This window comes from Haliotis rubra, unplaced genomic scaffold (assembly GCF_003918875.1).
Source record: "Haliotis rubra isolate DU_JTF1 unplaced genomic scaffold, ASM391887v1 Scf664, whole genome shotgun sequence".
In the NCBI taxonomy this organism is placed as follows: Eukaryota; Metazoa; Mollusca; class Gastropoda; order Lepetellida; family Haliotidae; genus Haliotis; species Haliotis rubra.
In genome coordinates, this window is record NW_025767373.1 from 499,694 (window position 1) to 515,074 (window position 15,381).

At 39.7% G+C, this 15,381-nt stretch overlaps 1 long non-coding RNA gene across 1 annotated transcript; it reads right to left on the bottom strand.

The window, feature by feature from the left end:
• Positions 1–3,864: 3,864 nt before the first annotated feature.
• LOC124257528 lies at positions 3,865–15,059 on the bottom strand. The gene is made up of 3 exons (XR_006893294.1): positions 15,050–15,059; positions 5,184–5,186; positions 3,865–3,954 (listed from the first exon to the last, which is right to left on the bottom strand). It is a non-coding gene; the product is annotated as an uncharacterized LOC124257528 (long non-coding RNA).
• Positions 15,060–15,381: the final 322 nt, after the last annotated feature.

Genomic DNA, 15,381 nt, shown 5'->3' on the forward strand with positions numbered 1-15,381 from the left:
ACAAGTCAGTGACCAACTGAGCAAGAGAACGTTCAGTTTCAAGACGGAAACTTCAAAACTCAGTTTCGCAGTAGAGTTGAACAGCAACGTTTGATCTGGCTTGCAGTCATGAGTATGGCAAATGATTCTGAAGACTGTCGACTTCAAATCAATTATGAATCAATTCTCGCCATGCTTGTTTTGAACAGTTACTGGTAATTAATAATAAATAACTCAAAGCAATTCCATGCTGTGCCATCTCAGTTTGACTAATTTGCCAATTAAGTATTACTTATATGTTGGAACGTCAGTATTTTTCAAGGACTTATATTGTTCTCATCAATTGTTAATGTGCAGCATGTGTGTTTTTATGTTTGAACAAAATGTCATTGATTTTGTTGGAAGCACCAATAAATATTTGCTTTAGTTTATCGACCATTTACATGTATATTTCTGAGAATGTTTCGAGGTAAGGGTTCCAGTGCTGCTACTGCTACTCCAGCAAACTTTGAAGTGAACTTTAATTACTTCACAGGGAGAAAACCCAATTGAACATGGCGGAAAATGAACGTAGAGACGAACTTGATATTATGTTTATGAACCCCACACACTCACAACTAAACGATCAGAATCCTGGAATTCTGCACCGTGTACATAAAGCGCCTGAGGCATCTCAAGCTATGATTCTCACAACATAATGAGCTAGACACACTGTGATATGGAGTCCAGTATTTTCAGGCATAGTTTACTCGCAAATATAACAGTGAGTGAATTAGTTTAGTTTTACGCCGCACTCAGCAATATTCCAGCTACATGGCGGCGGTCTACAAATAATCGAGTCTGGACCAGACAAGCCAGTAATCAACAGCATGAACATTAATATACGCAACTGGGATTCTATGACATATGTCAACCAAGTCAGCGAGCCTGACCACCCGATCCTGTTAGCCGCCTCTTACGACAAGCATGGGTTACTGAAGACCAATCCTAACCCAGATCTTCACGGGTCTCATATGAAATAGGCATGGCAGTTTGTGGCATGGCATGGCTTCACGAATCACTATGGAATAGAGAAAATGCCTGGTGTTTGCCAAAATCTGGGCGAAAGTCCTACGCGAAGTGGACAAGATGAGTGTGCATGCAACAGTTGGGAACTGACATTGTCAAGAAAACATTACATTCCCATCAATATCAGCTGATCAATGATACCATCATCAGCTAGACTTGTTCAATGTTGATGCCGTTGATCAACCATTCTACCAGGAACTCGATTCTGATAGAGGTTATCAAATCTCAGATCTCATAAGACTTCTCCCACCCCTGTTCCACGCCCGATTGAAGCATCATATTAACGCCTGTACGTAATACAATAGGTTTTACAAATCTCCCCTTTCAAAGGGCAGTATATCCGTGTAGAAAACACAAAGGAAATCTACAAGGAGAATGTATTTTAAGTTATGGCTATGACAAACGTACAATTTGGTATTTTCTGTACACGACGGTGATACTCTAACTGTAGGGTCTGAAACATCATGTTGTTCTATTCAGAATAAATCTGGAGTGGTTAAATCTACGGGTATGTTAATCTGATTTCTGAGCATCGAGTAATTTCTAAATCCATAGCAGAAATCCAGATATGAACAACTACATCAGAACGTGATTAATTCTTAAGGTGTAAATATGGCTTTTACTGAGCGTGTGTTAAAATCCATAATCCACTCTGATGTAAAAATCGTTTTCAAACTTTTCCGTTATTCTATACAGGCATGAAGATAGTAATCCTCTCTAAACGCAACTATTCCAACAAAATAATATTTGTTTCTACAAAATTGGCAAACTATGGAAACCTATAAGGGCCACAGTCTGAAGGTATTTCATCTACGTAGATGGTGTTTTACGTCTAGGTAGATGCTACTTATGTTTGCGTATATGATATTATAATCGACTTAGGGGAAGGAAGCATTAATAATCGAGTATAGTTCCGTGTCTGTATTATGAAACCTGTGGTTGTTCGGTGAATACCCGGGGTTCAACTGGGCTACCCATAATAATCGTTGTCCGCTGACCTGGCTAATGCTCATGATGTCCATCACCGGATTGGTCCCGACCAGACCGTCGCCGCTTAGCTCGAAAAATGCGGAGAAGGCGTTGGACAACAAGCGATAGCCTCTAGCTGGTTTCTTTTACATTCAACCTACATGTCTATACTGAGGTATCAGCGAGGGAGGCGAAAAGCATCATCTACGTAGATGTAAGTATCTTCCACGTAGACGAAAGTACCATCAAAGTAAATGATGAAAGTCTTTTTAGACTGTGGTACTAAAACGCTTCCATAGCCAACAGAAACATGAACTAAAACCTAAAATATTTGTCCATGCCTCGCGGGAGTGCTCAAAATGCCCTATGCAAACGCTTTAAAGATTCTTTATTTATTGTCAACAATTTGTTTGTCAGAATGACATAGGGATAAGATCTGCAGTGTGTTTTTTTTAAAGGATTTTTACAATAGATTTCAGTTACGTAAATATATGCATAGGACTATATACATGCGCGAGAGCTGTCAGATGACACAAGATGAACAGGCTTATCATGTTAAAACGACTGGACGTTATCGTGCATTTGTCTCTGAAACAAGTAGTTTAAAGTTCTTTCTCTGCAAGTTAGGGAACTCGATTTACTGCTTGGGCATGGCTTCTGTGAGAATGGTTTTTGATCTTGTGCTAATAAGCACCCTTCCTCCCAATCACGTGAAGGTGGTCAAGGTGGACTCTTCTCTGGACTGCTCTCACCAGTGTGTGGCCAGTCCTTCGTGTAACGCAATGGTATTTAACACCGTCCATCAAGCGTGTTACATTTACTCAGAGTCTTTACAGGCGATTCCATCCGACACTGTCAACACTGAGCTGTTAATGTACAATTCTGAGAGAAAACCAGAATGCAGTGGCACCAATGGAAAAATGCCAGTGATTGGTAAGTATATAAGTCAAAAGATTTGGGGTTTATTTGGTTTTTGTTGTTGTTTTTTTGTGTTTTTTTTGTGTTTTTGTTTCTTTGTTGTTGGTTTTTGTTGTTTTGGGGGGGGTTACGTCGCACTCGGGAATATCCCAGCTATATTGCGCCGCTTTGTAAATAGTGAAGTCTATACCAGACGTTCCGATGATTAACGTCATAAGCATCGATCTGCGTAACTGGACATCATAACACATCAACCAAGTCAGCGAGTCTCACCACCAGGATCCCGCTGGTCGTATTAATAACTAGTCGCGATACAGGACACTGACAATCATACTGGTTATTGAATGTTTTATATAACTCTCTAAGTATGATTTATAAAATATTACCGACCGAAACAGTTTCTGACGGTGTGAGGTCTTGCGTTGTAGTACTGCAAAAAAGACTCCTCTTGGCTGTTGTCGAATAAAAGGCACCACAAAAGGTATCAACACTTCATCCCTATATCGCTGGTCATTCAGATTTCCTCGGATTATACCCGGTCTTGTTGTTCTCTGACCACAAATGTCGACCCATACCATGACGCCTTCTCCATCGAAAGAATGAACTTCTTGAACGCAACGAGGAGAGTTCTTTGGATATTCAACTTCTTTAATACAATATGAGCGACGTTTCGGTGTAGCTACTAACACCCTTATCAAGCAAATGATGTACAAAACTAGAGGCAAGGTATATATATATATACATAGTAAAGTTGAACAGTAAGTGATTGATGTTTGCACAATTAATGAGGTTGATGTACAAGGTTGGAGGATGTTCACACAAGAAGGCAATTGTTACACAAACACATAAGCTATGGGGGGATTATTTGGATTAAGGTTGCTTGGTGATGAGTTGGTTGTAGGCAGTGGGGATGTAATATCCTTGGTCTCTGTTCATGGCCGGTTGGAGTCTCCGTTGTATATCCATAGAACTCTCCTCGTTGTTCATCACACCAACTCCTAAATACCACTCAAACAAGTTCTTGAACGTAGTTTTGCGCCAGTTTGGCGCCATCGTTTCTGAACATACTGACTCGACTTTAGTAAAGGGCACTCTCTCTCTGACGTACAGTTTGTACCCATTGCAGTCTGCGTTGACGGTGTAGACGGGTCAAGGCCATTCCACGAGTATGGCTCGTATACCAGCCACACTAAGTCAACGAAAGACTGTTCGTCTGCTGAAGGCGTGTCCTAGTGTTGTCGCCGCCGCTGACTAAGTCGTCACGAATCTGTTCTGGAGGTGGATTTGATGGATGTAGCGGTCGTCGGCCGGTGTCGTCACCCTTGGTACTCCCGATCTTGGGCGGTCTTGGGTCTGGCCTGTTGACTGGTAGCTGTTTATCAATTTGTTGATGGTGGCCTAGCTGCAGTTGAACGTTGCTACCAGCTGACGTTGTGAAGCCCACATCGGCAATGCAATGCCGATCGCCCTGTCTCGTTGAGCTTGCGTAAGTCTTGGCATATTCGTGGTGTTTATGCACATGCATTTTGACCAATGTCCCACAATTACGTTATTCACGTTATTCAAGTTTTGAAAAATGCAAGATTCGTACAGCTGCGTTGTTATCGGGAACCATGTTGCGTTTTGGCGACTGTTTTCTGCTTGGATCCAAACCTGTACTTGCGTATTTGTTTTTGATACAATTACTTTAAAAGTGATAACTTTCTTTTGCCCGGTAATTTACATGTAGTATATATTTGTATGAATCACTATGAAATAGTGACTATGCTTAAGATTTCGCGAAAAGGTAAGTGTGTCCTGACAGACCAATGGCTTATGTCAAGTACGACACAAATTCATTTGCTCTGAAACTCTATAGATCGCCTTTTGAAATAACTTGATTTTAGTCCAGAAGCAAATGGATTATACTTCAACATTGAATGTGGAAATTAAATGGACTATTTTCGTGATGTATATGTTATACTACAAAACTTAAACCCTAGACCAACTAATCTACAATGCCATGTATAGTCAAGCACCGTTGTATCGAAGTAAATGGGACCTAAGTAAATTATTCGAGATCAGATACAACCATTGTTCGACATATCAAAGTTCGACATAACCGTGTTTGATTGTATATTAAGCACACTCACATATCATGTGTCGTAAAGCCCTTTTATCTTCCTTGTCTTGGTCTAGAGCTGAAGTGTCCTGTCTGTCCGACTGGGAGTGACGGATATGAATACAACTCCGAGATAAACGTCTGTTACAAGCTCCACACCGTGTACGCACACCAACAGGTTGCCAAGGATGCTTGCACAAGGGATGTTCCTTCCGGCCTTCTGAAGATTGACACAAAAGACAAGAGAGACTTCTTTATGTCCATCATGCCTTGTAACAAATATGGTGCGCCTCATATCACAATATTCGTGTGCTTTGAGACCCATTTAATAAATTATAGCCCGCTTATGGCCGAATGTGGTCAGCAAATTGTATACGACGAGACTAAACAAAACAATTGTCATGTTTACGTGAAACCGAAGCAGACATAACGTCCCTATCCCATCTTCAGTGTGAATATAATTCAAAATTCAGAGCTATGGAATATTATTGAAAATCAGCTGAAATTTTACAGGGCATAGACTGCAAAACGGTGGTTAAAATGTGAGAATACATCGCTGAAATTCAGTAATGACACCAGGTGTTCGCAACAACAGGTGTAGATTGCACACAAATTTAACATAGGACGTTCCTTTAGAGTAAGATGGCGTCAGAAATGTATAAAGTTAATATTATTGATTGCATTCAGCATCATGTTGACAAGGAATGTGTCATATTTAGTAACTTCCCTTAATGCTTGTATAACGTATTCGTGAGCGCCGGTTGCTATAGTAACAGTCTGGTACTCACGTTTTTGAAGAGCAAGATATATAAAGGAGAAAACATGTTTGAAACGTAAAGCTTAGATAAGTTTGAAGGTTATGTCTGAATACCGCCTACACATGCCAAGATGGCTGCACGTTTGGGTGTCTGTTGATGACATGTTATAAACATCCTGTGTATAAGCACTTTCACAAATAACATTTACACATTCATATAGTTTGTTAATTACCAACTAAGAATGATACGGAGGTTTGATCACGCGTAATGAAATAGCTGAAATACTCCGCTCGACACGCTGAAGACCCGGGTTCGATTCCCCACATTTGTACAATATCTGAAGCTCATTTCTGGTGTCCCCGCCGTGATATTGCTGGAATATTGCCAAAAGCGGCGTAAAACCATACTCACTCACTATAATGGATTGACTACAATGGAAAATCATCACTACAATTTAACCCACACCAAACGAATTCTGAGTTTAAACGAGTAAATGATCCGACAAAGGTGTTCATGTGTTTTCTGATATTCCTTTCCGTGTGTTTCAGCATACATAAGTGGACGTTACGTAGATGGACGATGGGTGTACGACGAAGACGGAATTGCGGTAGATATACCATATATCGGCTGGAAGGAAGGTCAGCCCAATGGCCTCGATAGATTTCAATATTGTTTGTGTTTGAACTTTGAGGGAGAACACGATGCAACGTGTGATGTAGACTTTTATCGTATCTGCGAAATTCGAATGAATCAACCTAACTGCTTGTATAGACGTTAGGGAAAGTGTGACTTGCGTACAGAGTCGGTCAGGAAAAGTTTCCCGTACGATATCATGAATACCCTTGTCCAGCTGACTTCTTTATTTTAGAAATAACACACCTATCCTGTGCCACACCCATACCCTACTGTGGGCAAAGCGCAACGTGAAGCGTGACTTGTCTCTGAAGACAATCCTGTTCCATTGTCTCTGGTTGAATCTTGGATGCCTATGGACCAATCGTAAACGCTGAGCACGATGAAATTGCGTCAAGATAGGTCCTGTATATGATACTCTATTCGATACCCGATGGTCGGGAAATCTTTTGCGAAGATGACGTAACCTGGTTTGTTCATGCGATCTGCAACGGTGCCCATCTGATGGCCGCGGATCGTGAGACTGTGTACTGTGTGACAACTACGGCCCAGTTCTCATGCAGCTGCTACAACAGAGAGCCAATCATGAAGCCGACCCGTCGCCCGCTCACCATGCTCATTTGTGAGTCGCGACAGGCTAGATTTTATGTTAAACTTGCAATTTCAATGTTTTAAATCTATTCAGTACTGTCTGTGTTCTTGCATCGTAATGTACGATGGATCGCTTAGATGATGACAAGACTCGCTGCACATGATTGTCGTGTTTCCGGGTTTTTCCACGCTGAATGACCATGTTTTTCACGTCGGTCGCCAAACTTACATGTCTGTCCCGGCTGTTTGGCATAAGAAGTTTAATTACAATTATTACCAACAATGTGGTTGTCAAGTGTATAATTTTGTTGTGTATTTTGGCGACAAGCATTGCGTAAATAAAAGCGACAAAACCCTTTCATTAGCATTATGACAAAGAACGATTCCCACTATATACCATAGGTGTCTGTCCTTCAGTCAACTGACGATGATGTCAGCTCTCCTGTTGCCACCCGTCAAAAACCAAAACAAGCGAAGTTTTCATTATTAATGCCATGAGAAGATGTGGGTGAAATTACACCATGACATCGTGCAACGTTTTTGTCACTGATGCGTCAATTATTCCTATCTACCATGAAATTCTTTGAAACATTTCCAAAGACCCTGAATGCTGTAACCTTAACAAACACGTTTTTGTAAGGAAGAGACGGTTGATGCTCTTTGAAATCCATGTATAAACAGCATGGCTGATTGTGTTCCAATAGATATGAAACGTAAGGGCAACTGCTGTTGTTGTCATTGTGATAGTACCTTGGCAACTAGGGACTATAAAGGCATGAAATGAAAACAGACACAATAGAAATCGTCCTTCCGTGCGTCAGCCTACAGTCAGATAACATGTCATAACATTACACACATTTTATACATGTATCGACTTCTTGTATTAGACAGTACACGCGTTGACCTGTTGAACGGTTGTTTGGGGCTTATGAAACCTCGTCTGAAGAATTCAGCGACTCAACATGTACTGCAAGAACGAATGAATATTGTTTTACGCCTCGCCAGCACTCTTCCAGCTATTCGCCTAGAGGAACAGTTAATATCAATGACTAATTGAAAACCAATTGTATCAGTATGATATCATAGACTATTTAAAATATCAGTCATGTATCACAAGTAATGTAAAAAACTGTGAAATACACAATGCCATTTTAGAAAGTGGTCAAATGTAACATATGTCATATTTGGGATTACACTTTCTTAGTAAAGTACAGATTCTAGTACTTTTTGGGTTGAGTCCCATCCGGGATTCGAACCCACACCCTCAGCGTCAGGCACTAAGAAAGTGTAATCCCAAATATAACATATGTTACATTTGACCACTTCCTAAAATGGCATTGTGTATTTCATAGCTTTCGGCCGTTGGAGCCGTGCCAATTAACATTTATCATAGGGGTACACAAGTCCGCAGTCTAGACTACCAGTTGCCCGACTTCCATTTTTGTGGAAGCTGCGGTGGCTGAGCGGTCTAGGCGTCTGACTTTGTGTGCTGGGACTCAACCCCAAAAGTACTAGAATCTGTACTTTACTAAGAAAGTGTAATCCCAAATATAATATATGTTATAAATGGAAAAAACTGACCTACTGCAAGAAACGCTGGTGTGTAGTCGTCGTCCCAATTCTTTATTCTGACCACGTTGAGTGTTGTCTCGCGACTGTCAGCTATGTTACTTATTACTTCATAAATATTACCTGACTTCACGCACGTTTTGCCCACTAAAATAGAGGTCGATAGCAAGAGCATCAGTCAGCGGTACGATGTATTATGTGGCTACCATTGTAAAATCCCACAGCTCTTGTATTCGAATCCTTCCTCAGCTGTAATTATAATGGCGATATTCTGCATTGGAGTAGTATATTCATGTATTCATCTTTTGGCAAATTACAGGGAAGGTGTACAACTCAAAAGACGTTAAGGAACAATCGTGGCTTCACATATTAATATATAATAATTTTGATAATTTCTTTGTAGTAGTTTATTGCAATAACATTGTAGAATTGTAATGTGCTCAGTCATTGATGCTGTAAGTTTATATATTCGTATATGTATGTGTGTCATATACATGTGCTCAGTCATACGATTCTGGTAGTGCTTATATGTCATGCAATTCTGGTAGTGCTTAAAAATCATACGATTCTCGTACTGCTTAAATAGTATATCATACTATTCATCATAGACTTTGACGTTAATTATTAGAGGCGATTACTGACATCAACACACGAGTTGCTGCGCTGCTGATTGACATATGACATCAGATGTGTCGTGAAAGTAATACTGTGTGGTCCGGTGCTCGACTCCACGGGTAATATACACCACGTTCGCATCCATGATAAACTATTATGCACATATATTTATACATGTCCCTTTTGAAGTATATTGTATCTTTGCTCAAGCGAAGATGTGCTTTAGATATCACTAAATCAATAAAAATGCATTTGGTGACTTTTGGATCTGTCATGTGTTTTATACTTTAACAAAAAAGAAACACATAGGCCAGAAATCTGTTTCGAAAATGCTGTATTTTCAAACATATATAACTCGTCTACCAACAGACTTTAGTACGTGAATGTTTACATCAGTTTAGAAGAAGGAAATGTCTATACAACCAAGTGGATCATTTTTTATTACGGAGACGTTGAGCGCGATGGTGACGTCGGAGGGTGATTTTTGTTGCGTTGTAGAGATGCTTTCTTAATCCTTGTAAGAAAGCTCATAAAAATCAACATTTTCAGGTAAAGTCGATGTTTTGCCTTGTGCAATTGTGTATAATCATCTCAACAACACTTTTGTTACATATTTTGACGATTGTTTGAACAAGATAGGTAATTAATAAATTTTGTTAAAATACAAAACGCCAATGCGTTTCATTTTTTGATAGTATACTATTGTGATGTGACACCCAAAACGGTTACCATGACAACAATCATAGCATTACAATCTGGAAGTCAGAAATACCAAGATTATCGTATTACCTGGTACTATTTCTTCCAAACCTCATTATTTATCACACCGACCTATGTCAACTGTAATGACTTCCAACCAATCCACGAAGCAATGTTCTGGATAGTAATCAATTATTATATACTGAGGGAAACAAATAAGGGAACACCACTTCATGGCAGTGTTCAGTGTGGCAGATTTCCTCCCACAGCTGGTGATAAAAACTGGAAAGTATTGAAGGAACACTTGAATTTTCCTGTGTTCCTATATTTGTTTATCTCAGTATACATCAAACTTTGATGTGGGTACTGTAAAAACACATTTTTAAAATAGATATTTTAAAGATTGTTGTTCTTGGTGTACAAGTGGTATTATACACGAGATGGCATTACACCAATATTAGAAGAGATGCTCTTGAAAACATGAAGATGAAATCAATGTTCATATTGCTGTGTTCTGGCAATGGATACATGTTACATTGCAGAGTGTTCATAACGTCCCGGACCATAAAGATTAATCTCAGTTCGGATTCAACGTTTTGCAGAACTCAAACTTCGACTCAACATGGTAACTGTTCAGATGACGTTTGATCTTGTACCGATCAGCACCTTCCCTACTGATTTCACGATGGTACTGAAAGTCGACAGTGTACTAGACTGCGCTAATGAATGTATGCGGCAGTCAACATGTGATGCTATGGTATTCAGCACATTATATTTGGTCTGTTGTATATACCAAGGAGACATTCAGGCAGATCCTGGAGCCTCTGGTGGCGTGGGGGTTTTGGCATACAACTTTAATAGGGCAACCGGTTGCAGCGGAAATGATGGATCAGTTCCAGGACCTTGTGAGTTAACAGTACTATGTACACATATGCTTACCTCTGATGGCTTATTCCAATATTTCACAGATTATAAATATTTTGAAAGGGATTACTCTTGTCATTTTCCACTTGCCTGTACAAGGAAACTTGATGATCACAAATGTGCAAGCAGTGAATGATATACCCATGATAAGGACTATGTATCTCGACAATCATGCCAACCTTGGATCAGGTATGTATGGAACATACATGTGAACATATGACTGGCGGCCTTAAACTGAGAAACATGGCAGCTTTGAGACAAAATAGAACTTTGGGAAATAACTTTGAAATTTATAGAGGGTTCAGAACGACTTCAAGAACTTATTTAAAAGTATTCTACTAAAGACCAGCTATTCTGCCTACACATGATAAAACAGAAATATTTGTTTTATTTAAGGTTTTTATATTCGTTGATTTTAAAAGAGCATTTGATAGTGTTAAATGTCTTTTTGTTCCAGAGTTTAATTGACATTGGTATTAGAGGTAATTTTAACCTGACAAAGTAATTTATGTGTGACACTGGTACCAGTCAGGGATGCATAATCAGTCCGTAAATATTTTCATTTTCATAAACCTAAACCAATGTTTGATAATAATGGTGGGAAACGTATATCTATTTTAATTGAATTTCCGAGAGTTACAGTTGCTTTCTTTGCAGATGATGTTTCACTTGTATCTGATACGCTGCTTTTTTACAAAATAGATTCATATGCATGAACACGTTTATGTAAGTACTAGTATGAATATATACTTGAGTACAACAAAAATAATGGTATTCTGTAAAGGTGGACATTTTCGTCAGTATGAATTAATGACACTACAAGAGGAACAGTGTTGTTTTACGGCTCAGATGGCATGTACACTGGACCCCAAAAAACGCAAGACCAAGTGTGATCTTTAAAACAAAAACTTTTATACACTGTTTTTGTGAAATCGATATTAATGTTATGGATAAGTTTACCTATTGTCTCTACGATGACTTCTAACACAAAAACACAACAGTTGCGTATTTTTCGCCAAAATACTGGAACTGGAAAAAATAATGTCATGATATGTGTGGAGAAAAATCTGAAAGCATGGTGCACGTGAAAGTGTGGCTGCTTGTGGTTGATATGTGTGGCTATAACAACTGGCAGTCCCGTGCTTTTGAAATATACACATTTATTCGGAATACGCCAACAACAACATGCCAAGATTGAATGAAGATGCTCGGAACAGAGCCATTGGACGTTTAGAGGCCGGAGAAACACAGTCATCATTAGCCCGACTCCTGAATGTCCATTAAAAGTACGTTTTCAAGACTTTGGCAGCGTTACAGACGCTTTAATTCGACAAGAGACCGACCAAGAAGTGGCAGACCAAGGGTGACAACTCCTGCTCAGGACCTCTTCATCAAGATATTCCATCTGTGGAATCGAGTGAGTGAATGAGTGAGTTTAGTTTTACGCCACACTCAGCAATATTCCAGCTATATGGGGCGGTCTGTAAATAATCGAATCTGGACCAGACAATCCAGTGATCAACAGCATGAGCATCGATCTGCGCAATTGGGAACCGATGACATGTGTCAACCAAGTCAGCGAGCCTGACCACCCGACCCCGTTAGTCGCCTCTTACGACAAGCATGGGTTACTGAAGGCTCATTCTAACCCGGACCTTCACGGGTCTGCGGAATCGAACTGTCACTGCAGCGTACACAGCTCACACCATTCCTGGACTCCGTAGAGCGACGCACAGACCGTCAGGAATCGGTATCAGACCGATGAGGCCCTTTACAGGACCTATTCTACGACACCACCGTCGTCGTGCACGACTGCGATGGAGTCGAAACGTTCGACCATGGACCTGCGTACAATGGAGGAGGATTTGGTTCAGTGACGAGTCACATTTCATGGTTCTCTCATGTTTCGTCATGATGGAAGGATACGTGTTTACCGGGGGCGGAATAAACGTTACAGTCGTCCCTGCGTTCTTGAGAGTGACAGATTCGGGGGAGGAGGTGTCATGGTGTGGGGAGCCATATCCGCTGATGGGAGGACAAATCTCGTGAACATACAGGGAAATTTAACTGCACTTCGTTACCGTGACGAAGTTCTTCAACGCAATCTTCTTTCTTCAATCGACGTCCGACGTGATATGTTCCAACAGGACAAAGCACGACCAAACGTCGCACATGCTACAATGAATTTCCTTGCCAACAACAGCGTAAACGTGCTCCCATGGCCCTCAAAATCACCCGATCTCAACCCTATCGAACATATATGGGACCAGCTCGATAGACGTGTACGACTACGGCGACCTCAACTTCAGACACTTCAACAGTTACGCCAAGCACTGGATAAGGAATGGAGCTTACACAGCTTCAAATAAGGACACTGATACAGTCTATGACCAGGAGATGCAGAGATGTGATTGCTGCTGGTGGGACACATACGAGATACTGACTTTGAGATGATGTTGTAACAGATTCAAACGTCCAAGAAACTCCTCCTCTGAAATTCCTCTGCATGACTCATGATACATTTGCTTATATTCCTGTGAAATGCTATATTTGTGCATTCAATATGTATTGAGTAAATTGATTTTGAATTAAACATAAACATTCCTTGATGTTACCCTGTTGCGTTTCTTTTTTTGCCCAGTGTATGTGAATATATATATCTATCAACAGAAATTTGGAGCCATCTCATGTACAGATATGTTTAAAACCTAGTGTACCTCTACTCTATTATGGGTCTGAGATTTGGGGCACAGCCAATTGTAACTTAATTGAAAATTTTCGAACACATTTTTATAAAAGGTTTCTGAAGGCACTTGAGAGTGCGGAAGGGTCCCATTGCAATATAAGTACATGCCAAAGTGTGTCACGTACGTGTGCAGACGGCTGTAGTTACATACCTATAGATTGCCTCGTCAATGGTAAAATGTCTGGATGATGTTGCAAGGACTACTTCGGCAACATGAAATATTTTATGTCAGTATGGATTTGGTGTTACATGGCTTTCCAAAGATATTGGACATGTAAATGTCTTCATATCATTTTTAAAGCAAAGACTGTCTTACTCAAGATAGCATTATATAGTGCAAACTTCTTGTCACAGTTTAGATGTTATAACTTTAGATTGGCTGAGACATAGGAAGAAATAGGATGGTCGGAGGTTTTATTATTGTACCCATGATGATATGTCCTTTGTTGAAGACGAATTCCATGTACTGTTGATACGTAAGCGGTATGAAGCAGTGTAACATGAAATTATGCTTCCTACTACATGTATTAAAATCAATACACAAGATAATTTCATTCAGGCTATGTCAAGTGAACATTTTGATATGTTGTTGTTCATTGGACGTTTTTTTGTGTCATTTACAAATCATGAGAAACAACCCTTTATCGTCATAAGCTGTGTGTCTATTTCAAGTAATACTATAATAACTATTATAAACAAGTAAGCCTTCTTGTAAAGGTTACTTTTGTACAAAACATGCAAGCCCTTTTGGTCAACATTGTTTAATTGTTACATTGTATGTACTATAGGCCTGTCTGTCTGTTTGTCTGTCTCCTTTACAGGAATACGAACATGAACGCTTTCTATTTTATAGCAGAACCACACGTAAGATAAAAGTTTACACTGCAGCAATATTGAGATGGAGAAAGAGTCATCATAAGTAAATACCTGTCCACAAAGGACAAAATGAGCGTAACATTACAGTTTGGTTAGGAAACAAACCAGATCTGTATTAAAACAAATGACTTTACAGTGTATATATTGCTATGGACGATTACATAAGTATTTAGCTATATAGGTCTTTTTCTTGTTAAGTGTATCGAGTTTGTCCGCTTGGAAGCGATTACAGCTATGAACCATCCCTCAACGTCTGTTACAAACGCCTCTACTCAAACAACCCATCAGGCAAGGATGCGTGTTTCCAGATAGGAGCTTCTGGTCTGCTGACGATTGACAATCAGGAAAAGCAAGACTTCTTCATGAAACTAATTCCAAGAGAACAATACAGTAAATATGGCATTTCCGGTTCTTTAATCACATCAATTATCGCATGCATGGTATATTGAGTGTGAAGCTTTGGTCTTTTTCTGTAATTGGATGTTATCACATTTATCTACCATGTTTCAGTAGTGTCAGGCGTGCGTTTCCTATTGTATATCGTTAAATAACATGTGGGTAATAAGATATACAAGTCGCGATCGTATGTAGATTAGTGCAAACATCACTTAAGGCGCACCGTTTTCACACTGGTATATCCTACCTCTATCTTCTTGTGGATGATGAAATGTAATACAGCGGTTTCAGCAATATTACAGCTATTCCCGTCCTAAAATTAAATTTTTACTTATGTATAGTTTCTTTTTTTAAAAAGCATATATCAAAGATATTAAGAGTGGAAGAATATGTTTTGATACTACTTTTAGCAATACACAAGCAATATCAGGGCATAGCAAAACTACATTCGAACCTTCTTCCACGTGACAAGCGAACACTTTAACCGTAGGGCTACCCACACAGCCACAATTCCGACAAAAAGTGTATCCGCAGAAGGT